Source organism: Fundulus heteroclitus, chromosome 3 (genome assembly GCF_011125445.2).
Source record: "Fundulus heteroclitus isolate FHET01 chromosome 3, MU-UCD_Fhet_4.1, whole genome shotgun sequence".
In the NCBI taxonomy this organism is placed as follows: Eukaryota; Metazoa; Chordata; class Actinopteri; order Cyprinodontiformes; family Fundulidae; genus Fundulus; species Fundulus heteroclitus.
Window position 1 is genome coordinate 10,886,424 of NC_046363.1, and position 9,265 is coordinate 10,895,688.

A 9,265-nucleotide genomic window follows, 5' to 3' on the forward strand; every position below is an offset into this window, starting at 1 on the left:
CACAACAAAAATAAAAGTGCTTCTACTGATATGTTGCAGTCATAACACTTAAAAAGTCACAACAAATACCATCCACATTTTTTTTATCTAACCCCCCCCCCCCCTTAACACAGCTGACACATTCCACAGCGATGTTAAGCTAAAGCATTATCACAATAACTAAAATAAGATGCAATAACATATGATCATGTTTAAGGGACAGGTGATGCATAAACACAAACTCAACCACTTTGTCAAAATAGCCCTTTGCTGGCTTGAAGCTTTCATCTGTTTTTAATCAGCGATGTTAAAGGTTTGTTGAGCTTGTCACTGCTACTGTAGATCCCTTCACTTGGTCTATCTGTTTATAGGTTCTCAGAGACAAAAAGTACACACAAAAGAAATAGATGGAAGGACACGAGAGTCACAGGTGGGTAGGCAGTCAGCCAAGTGGCACACTGTGCAATTATCAATCCAGACTGCCAGACAGACAACATACCCTGATACTGATCTTTCTCAAGGTGAAACAGGTCAGCGGCTCCTTTTTATCATGAACTCAAGTGGAACGCCTAATTATTGCCGGTGCCTGGGCAACAGACAGCCCAGTTTTGTGACAGATCTCCCCACTGTCTGTCTCCAGAACCCTTTTGACAGAAAAGATTGAGTTAAGTAGCTGCAATCAGTTTTCTAAAGCCTCTCTTCTTTAGATCGAATTAATTCTACTGCTATCGTTGTCACTCCTTTCTTTTCACATCTTCTGAGTCATTAAGGCAATGTCCCCCTAATTATGGAGAGCAGTAAATTCCCCCTTTTTAAAACATCACAAATAAGCTTTCATGATGAAGAACATAAACCTTGAGGGACCCAGATCACCAGGAGTGTAAATACTCTCTGACCAAAAAAGACAGACAATTCTTGACACTAAGCCAGTATTATACAGGCAATCTCTTCATTGTGGCACCTGTTAGGGTGTAGAAGTAATGACTAATGCTGGAGAACCTGATAATCAGCCAAACACAGAGTACGTTTTTTAAAAAAAAATTGAGAAGATGAGTAGTGGTTGACTGATCATGCAGGTATAACCAGACTGGACAGATGAGTAGTGGTAGGTGAGGCAGGCAAGCAGGACAAACCAAATGATGAAGGCAGGAGCAGACCAGAACAGGCTAGGTGTACCGGTTGATACTATTGTCATTTAACTAGGTATTTATGCTTTCATAGTGTGAGTAGGTTCAACGTCCAGCAGGAAGATAAAGTAAACATCTCTAAAAAGCTTGTCAGTAGAGGGAATCATAGCTCTAAAATGTCCTCTTAGACTTTGCAATTGACTCTATGGACAAAACCAGAAATCCTCCCCAAATCATCACTGACTATAAAAACGATGTAGTGTCAGTTACTGTTTGCTGAACCCCTGCCAAGTCAGCAGTTTTCCCCATGATGGTGTCGGACAGAACATTTGTGTGCTAAAAATCTGTGTTAATTGGTTTTGTGTAATATTTTGATCTTCAGGAAAAAAGGCACGCTTTAATTAAATTATTTTGCGTTGAACGAATATTTTTTTTATTGAATTATGAAAATAAATGGGTTTATTGATGATATTGTGAATAGCTGGGACACTATGTATACATTTTATGATCCTGTTGACCAGAGTCCTCAGAAACCTTTACTTAACAATCAAAAACATCATTGCCATAGGTACAAATCAACCCATGCATTCATACTGATAAAAATAAATCAAACCGTGACAAGCAAGGCGGGGCAAGGTCTCAAGTGTGTCTTGCTACCACACACACACACAGAGGAAGATTTTAAAGGGGACATATGATGCAAAAGCCACTTTTTTTTTTAGCTCTTAAATACATTTTGTTGTACTTGTACTTGGAGTTTCTGGGAGTGCAGAAAAGTTTAATGTAGTCTTTCTGCATAGATAAGATTATATTCTGTTTTGGGTCATATTTTTCAATTTGTTCTTTTTTCTCTGTTCTCTATTATGCTTCATCAACAGTTACATCACAATATTAGCTGGGGTTCTGCTAAACAAGGTCATGGACTTCCTGCAAGCCAATTTTGGGAATCCGCCATTTTTATTCCTCGCTGTGATTTTGTAGTCCAAGCTCAAGAATGCCGAAGCTACAAGTTGACGAGTCAAAATGTTCAGTTGTTAGGTGTGTTAATACACACAATTCATTACATTGTCACTCAGCATACAACAAAAATGACCTAACAGGGTGAAGTTCCTCCTTGTTATTTAAAAGAGACCACACCAAAACAACTTGCTCTCATGCACAGCTCAGAACAGGGGCAAAATAGGGTCTGTAGGGCAACAATAACAAGGAATTCAGACCAAAGCATTTCAGTTCCTCTTTATATAGACTGCAAGTGAATCATTTAATGGAAATATTTTTATTGTCCCGCAATAGGAAACTTGTGGGACAATAAAGGAATGTGTAAAGAAAGACTTAAAAGCATAATATGTCCCCTTTAAAGGAGGAATAGAAATTTCAAAAACTAGCAGTTGGAGATTTGTGGGATTTTTTTCAGTGTAATATTATACAACAGCAATAAAAGATGTGATAAAATACAAAAGTGCATTTTAAGTGTTTTTACATATCTTTAACAGCGCGCTCATAAATGCAGGCCATTTCTTTCAACCTTTCCTATCAAAACAATAGCTTCTATTTACAGCAGTTACAAAAAACAATAAATACCCAGCTGCACAATGCTGTCAAAAAGTGATGCCTCTCTTTAAGCTGCAGAGTTTTTGGCGCAGCATAGTTAAACAAGAAAAAAAAAATGAATTTGTGCAATTGTTTTGTAGTTTCCCTGTGGACTTTTCCTCGAGGTGGAAAAAAAAAAATCTCCTCTCAGTCACGTTCCTCACACCCAACCTACGAGGCTTTCCGGGAACTTAAAGGAGCTGCAATCCATGTAACTGTCTCTTCCTCTAATCATTTGGCTACTGCTGCCGCCAAATGTGTTTCGGTGGTTAGTTGCCATCCTGTGATTCAACTATTAAGGGGAGGCCAGGAAAGCAGCTGGGATCTGTAGACGCATTGCAGAAAGTTTTTTCCATGAGTTAACCGGCCAGTGGAGGATAAAAGTCTACTGTGAAGCCTGTCCAACATTGTCCCTTCTCTGGGTATTGTTATTTTTTCCAAATGTGGTCTATGTGCAAATCACCATTATCAGTCCGTCATATCTGAAAGCTAATTTGTGTTTTGTGTTTTAGGAGCCACAATAAAGACATGTTGACCTTTCAGAATTGACCAGCTTGTGCCAAACAATGTTTTATTATTTCAGGATGTTTTAAGCCTACAGCAGTAAAATCTTCATTCAAGATCTACCGTAAATACAATTTAAATCTCTGTTATCGGGTCTCCATTCAATTCAATTCAATTTTTTATATATAGTGCCAATTCACAACACATGTTATCTCATGGCACTTTACAAAGTCAAATTCAACAAATCATCTTGACAGATTGGTCAAAGGCAAGGCAATGCAAGACAAATTTATTTGTATAGCACATTTCAGTACAAGGACAATGCAAAGTGCTTCATATGATTAAAATATACGAAAAATAAAAACAGAATAAAAGCAATTTTGATTTTAAAATCAATATTAATGATTTTAAAAACGGTTGGATTACAAACTTAAACCAATGATGTTTCAGTAAAACAGTTTAACTAGAACAAAGGCAATCCTAAACAAATGTGTTTTTAAATCTTCCTTTAAAAGAACTCAGGCTTTCCACACTTTTACAGTTTTCTGGAAGTTTCTTCAGATAAGTGGAGCACTAGGAACTAGAATTGCTGCTTCTTGGTTCTGCGTTCTAAGGTATGCAGAGTAGGCTGGAGGCCAGGCAAGGACCTTGAGTGGTCTGGATGGTTGTATACTGATAACAATTCCTGTGATGTATTTAGGTGCTAAGCCATTCAGGGATTTATAGCTAACAAGAAGTATTTTAAAGTCTATTCTCTGAGATCCAGGGAGCCAGTGTAAGGACTTTAGAACTGGGGTTATGTGCTCTACTTTCTTAGTCTTAGTGAGGACGCGTGCAGCAGCGTTCTGGATCAGCTGCAGCTGTCTGATCCACTTTTTAGACAAACCTGTGAAAACACCGTTGCAGTAATCAATTCTACTAAAAATAAATGCATGGATTAGTTTTTCCAGATCCTGCTGAGGCATTACTCCTTTAATCCTGGAAATGTTCTTCAGGTGATTGAAGGCTAACTTTGTAATTGTCTTGAGACGCTTCTGGAAGTTCAAGTTTGAGTCCATCACTGCACCCAGATTTCGGGCCTGATCAGTGGTTTCTAGCTGAAGTGACTGAAGCTGTGTGCTAACTTCTGATCACTCCTCTCCTCTATCGCTCCTTGTTTTTATACAACTGAAGAAAATTTTGACACATCCATGCATTGATTTCTTCTAGGCATTTACTCAGTGCTTGAATGGGTTCATAGTCACCTGGTGACATGGTGATGTAGAGCTATGTGTCATCTGCGTAGTTATGGTAACTGATGTTGTTGTTGTTGTTTTTATGATCTGAGCTAGAGGGAGCATGTAGATATTGAAGAGGAAGGGACCCAGGATGGACCCTTGGGGAACCCCACATGTGATTTTTGTCTCTCTGATGTAAAGTTACCTATTGACACAAAAAAGTCCCTGTGCTTCAAATAGGATTTAAACCAGCCGAGTGCTGTACCAGAAATGCTGACCCAGTTTTCCAGGCGGTCTAACAGAATGGAATGATCGACAATATCGAATGCTTAGGCTGCTGGAGTACATCAGGGTCTATTTTTCTTACTCTGCTGAGTTCTCCTACTGTTCTCCAATTTGCATTGCTTGATTCTTTTTTCATCTTTTAACTTTTTGTTCTTTCTCTTATTTTCTTCATAGTAGGTACACCTGGTCTGGCGTTCTGTTAGCTGTGACATCATCCAGGGAAGACAGATCACCCACTATTACCATCTAATGTAGAACAGATTACTGGATCAATGTGTGCTTCTGTGCTTTTTCTGTCTCTCTTGTTGTGTCTCTGCTCTGTCTTCTCTAACCCCCAGTCGGTCGAGGCAGATGACCAATCATACTGAGCCTGGTTCTGATGGAGGTTTTCTTCCCTGTTAAAGGGGAGTTTTCCTCTCCACTGTCGCTTCATACTTGCTCAGTATGAGGGATTGCTGCAAAGCCATGGACAATGCAGACGACTGTCCCTGTGGCTCGATGCTCTTTCAGGAGGAGTGAATGCTGCTTGTCAAGACTTGATGCAATCTACTGGGTTTCCTTAGATAGAAATATTTTTTACCAATCTGCATAATCTGACACAATCTGTATAATTTGATCCAATCTGTATAATCTGATTGAATTTGACTTTGGAAAGTGCCTTGAGATGACATGTATCATGAATTGGCGCTATATAAATAAAATTGAATTGAACTGATTCAACTGCTGCACTGAGATCCAATAATACCAGCACTGTGGTTCTTCCACAGTTTGTATTTATATGGATGTCATTAAACACCTTGACAAGGGCGGTCTCTATGGTGTGGTGGGCATGGCAACCTGACTGGAAAACATCAAGAAAGTATTTAGTTGTTGAAACACAGCTTTTTCAATGATTCAATTCAGTTCAGTTTTATTTATATACCGCCAATTCACAACACGTCATCTAAAGGCACTTTACAAAGTGAAACTCAATCCAATCATACAGATTGATCAAAATGTTTTATGTCTATAGCATCAAGTCTTGACAAGCAGCATTCACTGTTCCAGAAAGAGCGTAGAGCCACAGTGGACAGTCTGCATTGTCAATGGCTTTGCAGTAATCCCTCATACCAAGCATGCATGTAGCAATGATGGAGAGGAGAACTCCCCTTTAACAAGAAGAAACCTTCAGCAGAACCAGGCTCAGTGTGTACCTACTATGAAGAGAAAAAGGTAGACAGGGTGTCTGCCTCATGGACCAAAACTGGGAGTTGGTTCCACAGGAGAGGAGCCTGATAGCTAAAGGATCTGCCTCCCATTCTACTTTTAGAGACTCTAGGAACCACCAGCAGACCTGCAGTCTGAGAGCGAAGTGCTCTGTTAGGAACATACGGGGTAATCAGAGCTCTGATATGAAGCTTGATTATTAAGGGCTTTATACGTTAGAAGGAGAATTTTAAATTATATTCTTGATTTAACAGGAAGCCAATGAAGGGAAGCTAAAATTGGAGAAATATGACCCCTCTTGTTGATTTTCATCAGAACTCTTGCTGCAGCATTTTGGATCAGCTGAAGATTTTGAACTGCATTTTGTGGACTTCCTGATAGTAAAGAATTACAATAGTCCAGCCTTGAAGTAACAAATGCATGGACTAGCTTTTGAGCATCACTCCTTGACAGAATGTTTATAATTTTGGAAATATTCCAGAGGTGAAAAAAGGAAATCCTAGTAACCCATTTACTATAGGATTTAAATGACTTGTCTTGGTCAAAAATAACACCAAGGTTTTTTTTTTTTTTTTACATTTATTACCAGAGGCCAATTTAATGCCATCCTGATTAAGAGATTGATTAAGTTTATTTTTAAGGATTTTGGTCTAAAGATGACAACATTTGTGTTGTCAGAATTTAAAAGCAGAAAATTTTAAGTAATGTCATCAAGAAATGCCTGTAGTCGAAGTAATTGATTGGATGATCTGGCATCATGGGTAAATATAGCTGGCATTTCTAATGTGTTGGTATATGCTAATTTATCTGTTTAATTTAAAACTGATCAAAGACAGGTTGCATGCATAAACATCCGTTGCTGCTAGAGGTGTTGTGTTTTTCTGCCCCACTTAACTTATCATACCAGAGATGTCACTGCACTGGAGTCTCCTGTTTTTGAATACTCTGGTTTATTTCCACTATTTTTTTTGTGGAAAATGCATGTGTAATCCATGCAAATCCATGGAAGCAGCACAGACTTTGTGTAAATGGGTAGACACCAAATTCTCTAATTTCCTGCTTTTTTAAATTGTGTTTACATGATCAGCCATGTTTCCATTCTATTTGGTATTAAATGTATGATATGCTTACATGACAAAATATTAACTCTGTTTTTGCCGTTTTGTCAAACTTAAATGTTTCAGATCATCAAACAAATTTGTAGATCAGATAAAGATAGACTGCATAATTAAAAAATGGCATTCTGAAATATTGGTTTGTAATTTTTTTTTTGGGGGGGGGGGGGTCTTATCAGGAGCAAACTGGTTATGATAGTAAATGTCCCCCTTATTGAATAAGTTCATGGCAAATATATATGTTTGTAAGTGGAATTTCACAGGCCTCTGCGATGGACTGGCGACCTGTCCAGGGTGTACCTCGCCTCTCACCCACTGACAGCTGGAGATAGGCACCAGCACCCCTCACAACCCCAATAGGGATAGACGTGTTAGAAAATGGATGGATGGATACCCAGGCCTAAGTACAACCTGACCTGTGGAGTAAAGAGTCCATTTAGATAATGACTGGCATAGATTATGCTAAATGATCTCCAAGAAGAAGACAAAATGGCCTGATAGAAAGACATTCAGAACAGGATATATATGTATGTATATATATATATATATATATATATATATATATATATATATATATATATATATATACAAAAATATATATTTTTTGTCTGTACAAAAACATCTGTTGGGAAAGTATTCTTTGGAAACACAAGACACAAGGGAATTTTTGTTACTTCCAAAAGTGGAAGTGACAAAAGCAAGAGGCATGAGGATGAAGCTTTCAGTCCAGTATAAATCTAGATGATGAGAGCGGCTCATCTCATCTCCTGTGGTCGTCCAGATCTCTGCTGTCTGTAAAAAAGTATTTGAACTGGTGATGGGATAATGATGCTGGCATTTAGAGCCAGGATTTGGCAGTCTAGTCATCAGTTCCCTCATGTTAGAAGACAGCTGTTGCATCTGTTTTATGTCTTTAAATATCGTGGTGACCACACAGCTGAGTTGGTCCTGACAGCCCATGTTTGCTTCTCTAAATCGTCCCTATATACCCTCTGTCATTCCAATTAGCTTTCTCCTCATCTTCTTGGTCCATTCCTTTAGATGGCACTGTCCTTTTTCCTGGGCTTTTGTCAGTTTGCTTTTTCTGTGGTTAGAAGGTAGATTTTGAAAAACAAAACAATTCAACAAGTTAATTTTAAGAATCAGACAAAAATAGAGATTGTCCATGCAGTTCTAACAGGGACCAACAGGGCTGGCAGAGTTGGTCATCCTACTGATGGGATTACACAAATGAAAACATTTCTGCTCCGTATACCACGACTATGCTAACCACAGTGGCTTTTCACTCTGAGACGACTTGTGCATATTTTCATTTTTATGTAGACAGGACTCATGGTTGTAACCATGGTCATACAGTTGTTTAGTCTCCCCAAAGGCAGTCTGTATTTTATGGTTCCTGCTATTTCAACTCCTCTTGTCTTCTGTCACAAGAGCCTGTCAGCCTCACTATTGATACAGTTTGATATTCTGGCCCGTTTGAAAATAATAATAATATTTTTTTTTATTATGTATTTTAATACTGGATGCCCAATAAGCAGACTTGCAAAAAGCACAAGGTACATTTGTCATGCATAAAGGCTAAAAAAAACAAAAACTGAATGTCTTCAAAAGCTGAAACTTCAACTTGGAAAATCAGAAGTGTTACCAAGTCTCATTTTTAAACTCTAAGATGGTTGTCTTATAGATAAAATGTTGATAGATGCTATAAAAATGCTTAGTTCCTCATTTATCAGTTTGCATCTCAGTAAAACTGTCCTCAAATCAACTTCTTCCTCCAACCTGAATTTAAGGGATGAGAAGCCCTGTTTTAATCTAAATCCAACAGGACCTGGATGTTTGAAATGAAAGCAAATTTATCCCATACATAGTTGATCCAGTGTGCACAGGAGTGCAGTTGTTAGCAATGCTGTCTTGCAGCAAGAACGTCCTGGGCCTGAAATTCCAGCCTTGAGTGTGCATAAAAATTGCTCCTTTTCTCCACGAAAGAGTGGCTTCTCCTTTATGTGAGGTTAATTAGTCTCTTTGGATTTCTTTTTGGAGTGTGCATACATGGTTGTAGAATCTGTACATCTCTGTGTTGCTCTGCCCTGTGTTCTTTTTTTTTATTTCTTTACACAACACCAACATCCATGCTGTTCAGGTTTTCTGGAGGGCTGGAGCTTGTCGGCACAATTGGTAAGTTCAAGGTGGGACATACCCTGGACATGTCAACAGTCCATCATTGGGCCAACTCAAGACAACT